This window comes from Canis lupus, chromosome 24, assembly GCF_048164855.1.
Source record: "Canis lupus baileyi chromosome 24, mCanLup2.hap1, whole genome shotgun sequence".
NCBI classification, from domain to species: Eukaryota; Metazoa; Chordata; class Mammalia; order Carnivora; family Canidae; genus Canis; species Canis lupus.
This window is the reverse complement of record NC_132861.1, coordinates 18,158,527-18,170,707: the sequence shown is the minus strand read 5'-3', so window position 1 is coordinate 18,170,707 and position 12,181 is coordinate 18,158,527. Positions and strand designations below refer to the sequence as shown.

The window sequence follows — 12,181 nt, the reverse complement described above, 5'->3', positions numbered from 1 at the left end:
GACATTGAGTTTTATTTAAAGAACTACGTCTCCCATAAGATTTTAACAGCAGCCTGAACAGAGTCCTTATCATTCTTCATTGAAATCTTTAAAAGTCCAGTTAAAATGTTTCTGTGTTCATTGGCTTCTCTGATTCTCTCAGTTCATAATGCCTTCCTCTTCTGAATTTCTGTCATACTTGTGGGGATAGTACCTCTCCTCAATGGCTCATCACAGACAAATCTGAGATGGATCCTGCCCATCCTTTTTGCAAGGCCCAATCAGCTCCAGTGTAGACACTAGCTTTTTCACATACCTTCTAGCACCACGCACTGCCCCTTTCACACTGGTCCTAATGGATGTTTGCTGAACTTGTGAAATGACATGTGTGAGTGAACGATGTCTAGAAATATTAGAAACAGAGCTAGTCATATTCTATTATTCCAGGTAAGTCATAGACTTTTAGCAGAGGCAGGGGTCTGAGCAATGGTATAATCCAAGTTAGTCATTTGACATTCTAGCTTTACATCTTAGAATGTCCTTTCTGTGCAGCAAATTCTACGATTTCAACATGACTTCAAAAATGTGAGAGATTTTCAACAGCATCAAGAGTTGAAGTTGTAAATGTCTTGTTCAGAAAGCAGAATTGGAGCCTGTTTCCATGGGATGGAAAGCAGCAGCCAAAGGCTTACTCAGTGTGGATCATTTTAAATATAGAGCGATCTGTACATCAATTGTGTAGTGATGTAGTCTTTTTCCTCCTCTCCCTCAACTCTTCCACTTAACATTTTGCTTTACTATTGTTTGGCCTCCTGTGTCAAATAAAGCACCTTTTATATTTAGTACAATAGGCCCAGTGTCAAGTTTGTCTAGTCCAAAGTGCTGAACAAACATTAACCCATCCGACTCCCCTTGACCCCATATTGCACACCCTTGTTTAAACACTACAGTTGTCCTAGATAACCGCTCTAGGCAGTAGCTAGGAAAATTATAGAAAGCACATGAGAGTTTAAATATCTGTTAGGGTGTGTTGCATACTGATGTTTCCCCTGATGTTAAAGGTCTTAAATCCTGATTGTTTACAGTTCAAAAGTCTTCCGGAGGGATGATTAAGGGCAAAACATAAGAAGTAGGAAATGGCTGAATGCCTTTTAGGAGGTGAGGGCTTTTGATGATGGACTATGTAAAATATTTCAAAATAGTGATATCCAAAGATTTTATTACTAAAGTAGAATTAAGCAACAAATTCTTGAGACTCTCCATAAATCAGAAATTACCACCCCCCCCCAACAAAATAAAAATATCTGACTGAGTTTTGGGGAGTGAAGATATTAATTTATCTAAATGGCATGTTGACTGTAGCTTGTTTTTGGGAGACTGTTTTTTTTTCCTTTTCCTTCTGAGATGTCTTAGCTCTTCCCTTGTTTCTGCCTCTGGAATTTGTAATACACTGTAAAAGGTCCATTCCAATTCTATCACGAGGAATGGAATTTGAGGAGTTCCCAGTTATTTCAGCTCTCTAAACTTTAAAAAAATTTTTTCATGAAAGGAATACGTATTCTATGATTAGGAGAATTTTTTGAAGATTCAAAAATTGTAATTACAATGAAACTTTAACAGTCCTCCACAATTCTTGTCTGTAATTTAAGTGCCACTTTTAGCAAGCCACTTCAGTTCTGTGGCTGTTTCCTTGTCTGTAAAATGGAATGTATTTGATGAGCTTCAGTGCTATGCTTCTTTATGTTGACAATTTATTCAGTATGTCAGTTACTTTAATACTGGCTTTAGAAAAATTATACCTGAAGGAAATTGAAGTAGTTGTAGAGATCCAAAGACCTTTAATTTTTGTGTATTATCACTACTGTAATTTATAATGTGTTAGCAAAGATTATGGCAATACATCAGACTATTTTTGCTGTTTCTTTGCTGTGTATATGTGTGAGTGTTTCTATGTATCTTCTATCCAGTGGGAAGCAGACGTTTTCAATATACCTAACGGCTTCAAATGTATCCTAAGAGTATTTGCTGCTTAAATAACAGTTTAATGGGAAATACTTTTCAAAAATTGACTCAGAGTTGTGATATTTTAAAAATAAATCAATATTATAATTTTAGTTCTCTTTCCACCCAGTAGGTAGAATGTAAAGGTGTGATTGTCATCTAAGGTATATGGAATTTGCCACTCATATCTGATGAATGATCTCTGGTGCATTTAATAAATATTGCTGCTCCTTGTGGGAAGTGATGGAATCCTGGTGTTGAGGGTCAAGGCTAACAATGCATCACGAGCTTTTCCTGTTCCAGTGAGAAATTAGTGAGAGGCCTGAAGTAGTGAGGAGATTATGGTTGATGTCCAGTCTTTTACACATTCCCTTTTGGCAGGAATGTGTAAATCAAAATAAAAACATTTCTAAATTCTAAAGTGCCAAAGTTCTGATTTCCTTCTATCATTTTTTTCTATGCTTCAAAAAATATTCAAGTATCAAGTTCTTTCAAAAATTATTATTTTGATGTTTTGGTAACACTGCCTTGCCTTGATAGGTGTTCAGAGTGCTATTTGATCTGTACTCGTGTCCATGGGCTCTGGTGGGAGCAACATAAGATCAAACCATGGCAAGGACAGACATTCTTATAGACTGGATTTACTGAATCGGAGACTACCCATTAGACATTTGTGCACTTAAGCAGATATTGTAAACCACGAAGCAGATATAAAGCCTAGCTGAGTTCTCGGCGTATACTTAGTTTCACATCCACATTGCATTTTTCTACTTAGGAATGTTGATAAGTCAAGGAATATTGCCAATATTTACAAAGTGCATATGTGATCATATCTATATACAGAAATGTCTCTGAATGTTACAAATCTTCAAATGATGATTACATATATTTGGAAGAGCAGGTCTTTTGCCTGAGTATCTCTTTTCACTGTGTAGTAGAGATGGTTTGTTCAGCTTTTCCTTTTGTGTTACAGATTTTTTAAAACTTTTGTTAAAATTTTCATGCCCTTTCACTCCGTCAGAAAGGGTTTTCTTTTCTTTTCTTTTTTTGCATAAAATTATAATGTCAGAAAATCTTAACTGTGAAAATAAAATCATTGCTTGAAAGAAGTAGAAATTTTTCACTATAAATGACTAAGCTGGTAAAGAATCTGGAAGAACATTGTGTTCAGTTTCTAGTTTTAAAAATCATTCTTTAACATTATGTAGTACAGTTAAGCCACACAAATAGGAATCTACTATGGACCAAATAATGTTTTCTGAGATTAGCTACAGTAAAGACCTTTTATAAAATTATTGTGAAGACCGACCTTAAGTGAATACCTTGTTTGTTAAGTGGGCAACAACCCTATTTTAGAACATGAAAGTGAGTAAGAATTCCACCTTATATGGGAAGGTCATTGTTTCCAAATCTCTAAATTTATTTATTTTTTTTTTTTTTTTTTTTTTTTTCCAAATCTCTAAATTTAATATAATTTGGGGCTGATGGGAATGCAGCCTCTAAAATAATATGTGACATATTAGAATGCAGTTAAGTGCATTGAATCAGAATAGAGTATTTTAGCATATATATGGAATTACTTGCCACCTAGTAAAGTCAGTATCTCAGAGATTTGCCTTGAATTTGAATTTTTCTTGAATTTTATTTTTTATTTTCACATGTTATTAGGTAGCTTAGTAAGATTTGAGAAGAAAAAGTTAATTTAGTTATAAAGTTACGCCAAGATGGAAAACATACTTTGATTCAATATGAAAAATAGCCAAAATCCTTTTTAGTGTGTTTGCATAGCAAAAATAGCTGGTGCTATGAATTTCATTTTTGCCAAAATTGTGACATTCATCCAGGAAGAAAATGGGGCATATGAACTATTTATGTGTATGACTTTTTGCTCCAAATTGTGAGGTAGTTTGGTGAAGGATTTTCTTTCACTGGCTGAGATTTTGAATTCTCTGTGATGCTGTGTTTACAAAAAGTGACTCTGTAACATGACTGCCTTGAATTTGGAGAAGTTGAGATCTTTCTGTTTGGGTTGCTAATTATTTTTTTCCTCTTTTTATCTGTATTGGATTTATTTAGACACTGTATTTATCATGTTGATTTTAGACTTTTTTTTTCTGTGCCTTTTATGGGAAAGGCAATCTCTACAGTTATGTCAACAAACCACATGGTTTATGGAGTAAAGATATTTTCCTGTTCTTATTTGCTAGTTGATTTCTCATCATTTCTGAAGAGCAGTGAAATGATTATTAGTGCAACCTGTAATATGCTAAATTAGGATAATAAGCCTTTTCAAGGAGCCATGTCTTAAGGAGTATTTTGACTTTTCTGGCTCTCTTTGAACTCTTGGATTTTGCCAGCAATTTTCAACTGTGTCCTCTTTGTTCAGGAATCTATCTTAATAATGCCTAAACACATTCTTTAACTCAGGATTTTATAATGATGACAAAACCACACTATGACCGAGAACCATATACTGTTTATAAACATTTATTTCCAGTGTATAGACAACCATAAAAACAACATCTGCAAATAGTGGGCACAGAGGTTAACATTCAGACTATGCTTTTTAAGGGATTTGTGAACCCTTAGTCAAGAAACTGTTCCTGCCATAGGTTTTCTCAGAAACCCTCGTCCTTTGACATTTGTCAAAGTCTTCTCTGTTCCCTATTATTTCCATTCCAACTTGTCTGTGTTGGGGTGATCAGCCCCTTGTGTCAGGGCAGTTCTTCAACATTTATGAAATGCCTGGTGGGTGTCAGGTGCTGCGTGAAGCTTGAAGCAGCAAAGGGAACAGGGCCCCCATCCTCCAGGAGCCCCAGCTGGTGAGAGCAGATACCCGGGATCCTCTAATAAGTGTGGTGGTGCCATATTGCTACAATAGGGCTGGATGCAGGAACTCAGAACAGGGACAACGGAGAAAGCTGGGGTGTTGGGAGACCTATTACAGCAAACCAATCATATCCCACCTGCAAGAGGGAGATTATAATGGTAGTAGCTTTCAGTTTGGCATTGTATTGGAAGAAGTACATGCTTTTGAGTTGTAAATTGCTACATAAATGATAGCTTTGTTAAACAATTAATAAAAAGAACTTAAGGTTAAAAATATAAAGTAATATACTAGTGAAATGCATGATAGGAAAATAATTATTACCAGTTTATAGCATTTAGTCTTTGAGACCGTATAACTACTTTGCAAAAATATTGCTCCTGTGTTATCTTGAGAAGGCTATTTCATGACTGCTTGTCTCTAAATGAAAGTTTTTATCGAAGTATTTACTTTAAATACTTTAAATTTAGAGTATTTATGAAAGTATTTAAACCTCAAGGATTAAATTAAAATAGGGAAGTTGCTTCCTCTTCACATCATTGGGCAATATCTCAAAGAAAACCTGTAAGGCCAAACTATTTATAAGCAGATTTTTTTTTAAAAGGTGTATATGAGTATTTTGAGTGTATGTGAGTAGATAGAAGATATGGCTACATGCAATAGAGATAAGCTTGATACAATTACTGCTTTAGCCTAAGACTGAATAGCAGGTAATAACTTCACTATCTTAAAGCTCCTCTTTTGGCTTTTGAACCGATTAGGAAATTATACCAGTTATTTACTTCTTTATTTTTCAGATATAAAACAAAATAAAACACAACACAATATAATCTCCAATGTCCCCAAATCCAGCCCTGACTTTGGATGGAAAAAGAAAAACAAAAATCCTCCCCATAATGTTTCCTGGTTTTTGTGTGAATATTGGTCTATGGTACCAGAGGAGCATTAGTTCAGTATTTTGAAAACATATGTGTTAAACTCTTGAGCTAAAATGGACTGGAACATCATGGATTTGTGCGAAGAGATCCACAATTCTCTTATCTATTGGTTCTTACAACCATCTCATTCTTTTATTGTTTTAGTCAATTCTTTATCATTATGCCATTGCATTTTAACCATACAATATGCCAGTCTTCAAATGTTGTTTTGGCCACTCATCTCTTGTATTGCTTTTGAAAAATATTTTCTAATTTCTATCAGTGGAGCTGCTTACAGAGTTCCATGCCTTTCTGTCCTGATAGAGAGATCTTCATCCCTTCAGTGCAGTGTCTTAGACCCATTGATTTCATTTGGTGTGTTCTTGAACTTAAAGAAAAGCTCCTAGTTTATGCTATCACTGGTTTTAGCTATTGGATGAAATCCCGTTATACCCTACTGATCTCCTGAGTTGATTTTTTTCCATAAAGATCTTGACACCTAAGCCTCAAATAACCCTTACCAGACTATAATTGGGTATTATTTAGTAATGTAAGTATTTTTCACCTTTGTCCATGAAGAATTTATGGTGAGGCACATATGGGATGAGAATTCCTTCCTCAAAAACACTGACTTCGATTTAAGGCTAATGTTCATTTAGACTGTTTTTTGCTAACTATGAGGACAACAAATTCAAAAAGGAAATAATAGCAAATTAAATTGACAGGAAGCCTAGAAATGAACAGATTTTATCCAAGCATCTTTGTCGGTGTGCAGAAGCAGGATTCAGGAAGAAGACACTCTGGGGAGCTATCTCAGAGTGCAAGGCTGCTGGCTACAGCCATGGGTGGTGACAGAGCTTGGGGCTCAGCCCTCCCTGCTCGCTGTCTCAGTGACTATGGCCATATCACATAAATCTGCTAGTGTCCTTCACTGTCAAATGGAAAAATAGTCCTTAATGTGAGGATTAGATGAGGTGGCATTTGTAGGCTGACACAATGTCTGGCAGAAAGAATCTGTCCTCCCCTGAGATTGCACAGTCCTAAATTATTTCTCTTCAGGAGCTCTCACTACTTTTCATACCTTGTAGTTTATTTCGTATTCAATGTCAGCTCTTTAAAGACAAGGTCTATGTCAGATTTCTCTTTATGCTTTCTACATTTCCTAGTACAGAAGATGTCCTGTGACTGTTTGTTGAATGACTATATGAATGAGTGATTACATGTAAGTGTGGTTTAAATATTTTAACTGTTCCTGGTAGGAATTTTAAGATTTGATGTCTGATACTGGCTGACTCAGATATATGATCTAGAAATATGTTGTATCATAGATCTGAACTTCATGAATTAGTTTGAAACCTTGGAAAGCTGTAGATATAAACTTTGCATTGTCTCAAACCTAGAGTCTGAGCAAATCTTAAAAACATTATGGAATGAATCCATTAAGGGCCTGAAGTCTTTGTAGGGTGGATTTGATTTCCCCCCAGGGAGTTGATAAAGAAAGCCCATGGCTTTGTTTTTTGTTTTTGCATAATAATAACTCATTATATTTTCAACTGCTTTAAAATCTTATCCTCTTTGAAATTTTTAGGCTAGGCTACCACCTGGGCCACTAGCAAGTTGTGTACATGTTGCCTTATCCCTGAGTCCACCAGAAGTTCAAAAAAACATCCTTTGTTGGGCTTTTGTCTCAAAGGAGATCCTTATAGGCATTATCAATTTGTATGCCTCTCTTAAGGGCACTTTTTTGAGAACCTTGAAGAACACGTGCAGACACGTTCATTGTTCATATTTCCTGGAACACATTATAAGTTTAGATATCTGTCAACTGACTACATCTTCATTGTAGTATTTCCAATCACAAATGTACATCCAATAGTAATATTTTTACTTATTTGCATGAATATTAGTTATTCTTAATTTTGTACAGTGAAGGGGAACTCAGATTAAAATAAATCTAATCCTTGGGGCACCTGGGTGGCTCAGTCAGTTGAGAGTCTGCCTTTGGCTTGGGTCATGATCCCAGGGTCCTGGGATTGGCCCCTGTATTGGGCCCCTGTTCACTGGGGAGACTGCTTCTTCCTCTCCCTCTGCCACTCCCCCCAGCTCATGCTTTCTCTCTTATTCTGCTGTCTCTGTCTCTCTCTCTCTCAAATAAATAAATTTTAGAAAAAAATTACATTTAAAAAAATGTAATCCTAAGCAGCCCCAGTGGCGCAGCGGTTTAGTGCCACCTGCAGCCTGGGGTGTGATCCTGGAGACCTGGGATCGAGTCCCACGTTGGGCTCCCGGCATGGAGCCTGCTTCTCCCTCTGCCTGTGTCTCTGCCTCTCTCTCTCTCTCTCTCTCTCTCTGTGTGTCTCTATGAATAAATAAATAAAATCTTAAAAAATAAGTAATCCTTACTACAATGTCAATTGTATTTCATCTTCTTTAACAGGGTCAACTACTCTGATACTGTCCAGATAATTTACGCCATATAATTCAAAGTTGTCTTGGAGATATATAAAACAGGACAACTTTGCATAACCCCTTTTACAACCACTTTCTGTCCAATTATTATAGTCTATTTTAGCTTCTCATGATTTTTCTGGACTTATTTTAAGATCTAGTAAGTCATTGCATAAAGTGAAGATCAAGGACTTTTTAAAATTACTATTAGAAGTATAAATAATGTCTCTTAAATACTATGGAGAAGGTATTTCTGAACACTAAAAGAAAATGAATTCATTATAATTGCTGTGAGGGAGGAAAAGATTAGCATCTTACATTTTTAGGTTGAGTTCTGCCTTTGCCAAGACTTGGCAATGAGCATCAGGCCTGCTGTGGAGAAGGCCAATTCTGGGCCATCCTGGGATGTGATCTCGGATGCTACTGATTTCAATACTGGGGACGCTGGGACTGTACTAACAGTTGCACAACTCTCTAGCTGGCACTCCTTTCTTTCAGGATAAGACACTTTTAAATACAGGTCCTTTTAAACATTTTATTCATAAACCACCTGACTTCTAGGTTAAGTTGCAAGAGGACCATCCATTTTTGCTGTGGGTATTGTGTGGAAGAAAAAAAATTCAAAGTTATGTTGAGGCTTAACTGAATCCAAATGCATCAGTTATACAGGTGAGAAGAGCAATGATATATGGGAAGGAATTTGGGGGTGTGTGGAGTTCACTCGGTTGGTGGAGACATTAACCATGTCTGCTTAAGCTGTATTTTTATTTTGTTTGCATTTTTAAACCAAGAAAAAAATGAAGAAAAGTTAGTAACAGAAAGTAACCTCAAGTTCCCAGAAATGAACTGAATTTTTAATATTCTTTTTCTATTTCTTTTGGTCACAAACCTGTATTTTTTATGTGATAAAATGGAAATGAGTGGTGTAGTTCATTAGCTCAGCCAGTAGAGGGGAATGACGCCTATAACCGCTCATTACCATGTGCAACTACTTCACATCACTTTCTCATGCTCCATTCTGGTAATAGTGCAGCTTTGCGAATACGTGCTATCAAGGGAGCCCAGGGCCAGTGATATGTGGTGAGGTGACCTTCAGTTCCTGGACTGTGCTCATATAACTTCCTTCTTTTTATGGCTGCCTCTGACTTGTGTTTCTATTTCTGTGTCTCTGTCACTGCATTCTTGTCCTCCTTTCTGTGTATTTGCCTCTTGGTAAATTCTTGGTGTGTCCAGTATTGACCCCCTCTGTGCCCATTAAACCTAGAAAATTCTTAGGTATATCTTTTTTTCTGGAACACTGATTTTCATCAAGATCCTGTTTGCAGAAGAAAAATACTGGAGTCTTGTCATTTGTTAAGCCACCTATTCATCCTAGATGTGAAGCCAGAATTTGTATTTAAGTCCACAAACAATTTTCTGGACTATGAAGACCAGGCTGCCTCATGTTTAGAGGCTTTATCTATTACTTATATAGGTACCACTGTCCTGACTTTAAAGTTCAACAAATCCGTGGGAGAAAAGTCTCTAGAGTGTGGAATCCTATATCCTATTTCTAATGCTCTGATGTTGCTTCTATTTTTCATGAAAGTGTGTGTTTAAATGAACATTTTGATTTTGACTTTACCTAGGGAAAATCCTTTTCCCTTATTAGGCTATAATGATATCAAATAAGCACTCATTGTGCCCAATATTTGCTCAAAGTGCATTCTCCTAAAGTCAGATTTAGGAGAATTTGTGAATTATAGCCCCCAATAATATTTGGCACTGGATTCCATCTTTTACTTAACAAACCAGCATGTAAGTTTGGATTAATATTTGATAAAAAAATGGTTTAGGATAATATAGATCCTCTCTCCAGCAAACTAATTTGTTGAGACAATAAGCATGCAAGTTTCACTCAATTGATAGACAATAATATAAATCATGTCTATTTTTAAAAACTCATCACCAAGAATTCTACATTACTACAGATAATTTCAATTGGTCAAATAATATCCAACTGGGATTTATCCTTAGGATGCAAAGTTGTGCAAATTAGTCAATGTGATGCACCACATCAAGAGAATAAAAGATGAAACTGCATGGTTGTCTCAATAGGTGCAGAAAAAGCATTTGGAAAAGTTCAGCATCCATTCATTATTAAAAACTCTCAAAAAAACAGATATAAAGGGAAATTTCCTCAACCTAATAAAGGCCACTCACGAAAAGCCCATAGCTAACATCAAAATAAACAGGGAAAGGTTTTCTTTTAGGATTTGGTATAAGAGAAGGATGCCCACTCTCACCACTTCTATTTAACACAGTGTCAGACATACTAGCAAGAATAATCAGAAGAGAAAAGAAAGCATGTTAACTGGGAAGGAAGACATAAAATTATCTCCATTTGCAGATAACATGATTCTATATGCAGAAAACCCGAAAGATTCCACACAAAAAAAATCTGTTAGAACTAATAAATGGATTTAGTAAAGTTATAGGATAGAAAATCAACATACAAAAATTAGTTGCATTTCTTTATACCAGCAATGATCTATCTGAGAAGGTAATCAGAAAAGTAATACACTTTATGATAACATGGAAAAGTAAAGCAAGCTTATCTTGCTCAATTTTGTTGAGATATTTTTTATTTTTAATAAACTCCAGACAGAGAAGCCAAAAAAGATAAAATACTTAGAGATAAATTTAACTAGGAGGTAAAAAATCTGTACACTGAAGACTATAAGACATTGGTGAAAGAAATTGAAAGAGGCAAAAATAAATAGAAACATATCAAATGTTCATGAATTGGAAAAATTAATATTGTTAAGATGTTCATAACACCCCAAACAATACACAAATTCAGTACAATCTGTATCAAGATTCCAATGAAAATTTTCATAGAAATAGAACAAAAAATTGTAAGATTTGTATGGAACCGGAAGAGATCCTGAATAGCCAAAGCAATCTGAGAAAGAATGGAGCTAGAGACATCACATTTTATGCTTTCAAATTTTATTCCAAAGTTATAGTAATCAAAACATCATGGTATGATATAAAAAGAGACATGTAGATCAATGAAACAGAACAGAGACCTCAGGAATAGGTCCAAGCATCTACGAATAACTACTTTCTGATAAGGGCACCAAGTGAACACAATAGAGAAGGGATAGTCTCTTCAATAAATGTTCTGGATACCCACTGCAAAAGAATGAAATTGGACCCTTATCTTCCACCATGTACAAAAATCAACTCACAATAGATTAAAGACTTAAGCATAAGACCTGGAACCATAAAACTCCTAGTAGAAAATAGGGAAAATGCTCCTTGACATTGGCCATGACAATGATTTTCTTTTTTGGATACAGTACCAAAAGCACAGGCAACAAAAGTGAAAACAAGACCAGTGGGAATACATGAAGGGCATGCCCATCAATGGATGAATGGATGAAGAAAAATGTGAGATGTATTATACACACATAACGGACTGCTCCCAGCCTCATAAAAAGAGATCTTGCCATTTCCAGCAACATAGATGAACCTGGAAGACATTATGCTAAGTGAAATAGATACAGAAAGAAAAAACCTGCATGATCGCAATTATAGTGGCGATGTCAAATACATGGGCACAGAGAGTAGAATGGTGGTTGCCAGGAGTGGGGAGTTAGAAGAAATGGAAACTGTTGGTCAAAGGGTACAAAGTTGCAGTTAAGAAGGATGGATGTCTAGAGATCTACAGTACATACAACATGATGACCATAGTTAATACTGCCGTACTGAGCCCTGGAAATTTGCTAAGAGAGTAGATTTCAGGTGCTTTCAATCATACACATACAATGAATGATAACTATGTGAGGAAAAGATATGTTAATTAGCTTGACTAATAATTTTTCATTATGTATGTGTATATCACATGAGCATGTTGTTCCGCTTAAAAATAGAAATTTTTATTAAAAAGTAAAACCAGGGAAGCTTGGGTGGCTCAGCAGATAAGTGCCTGCCTTTGGCCCAGGGCGTGATCCTGGAGTCCTGA

At 35.9% G+C, this 12,181-nt stretch overlaps 1 long non-coding RNA gene across 1 annotated transcript in view; it reads left to right on the top strand.

Moving 5' to 3' along the window:
• LOC140615828 (uncharacterized) overlaps positions 1-2,107 on the top strand; it is a 43,379-nt gene extending 41,272 nt beyond the window's left edge. Inside the window, exon 7 of the long non-coding RNA XR_012016319.1 lies at positions 532-2,107. This is a non-coding gene — a long non-coding RNA (uncharacterized lncRNA). The remainder of the gene's footprint in view (positions 1-531) is intronic.
• The last annotated feature ends 10,074 nt before the right edge of the window (positions 2,108-12,181 follow it).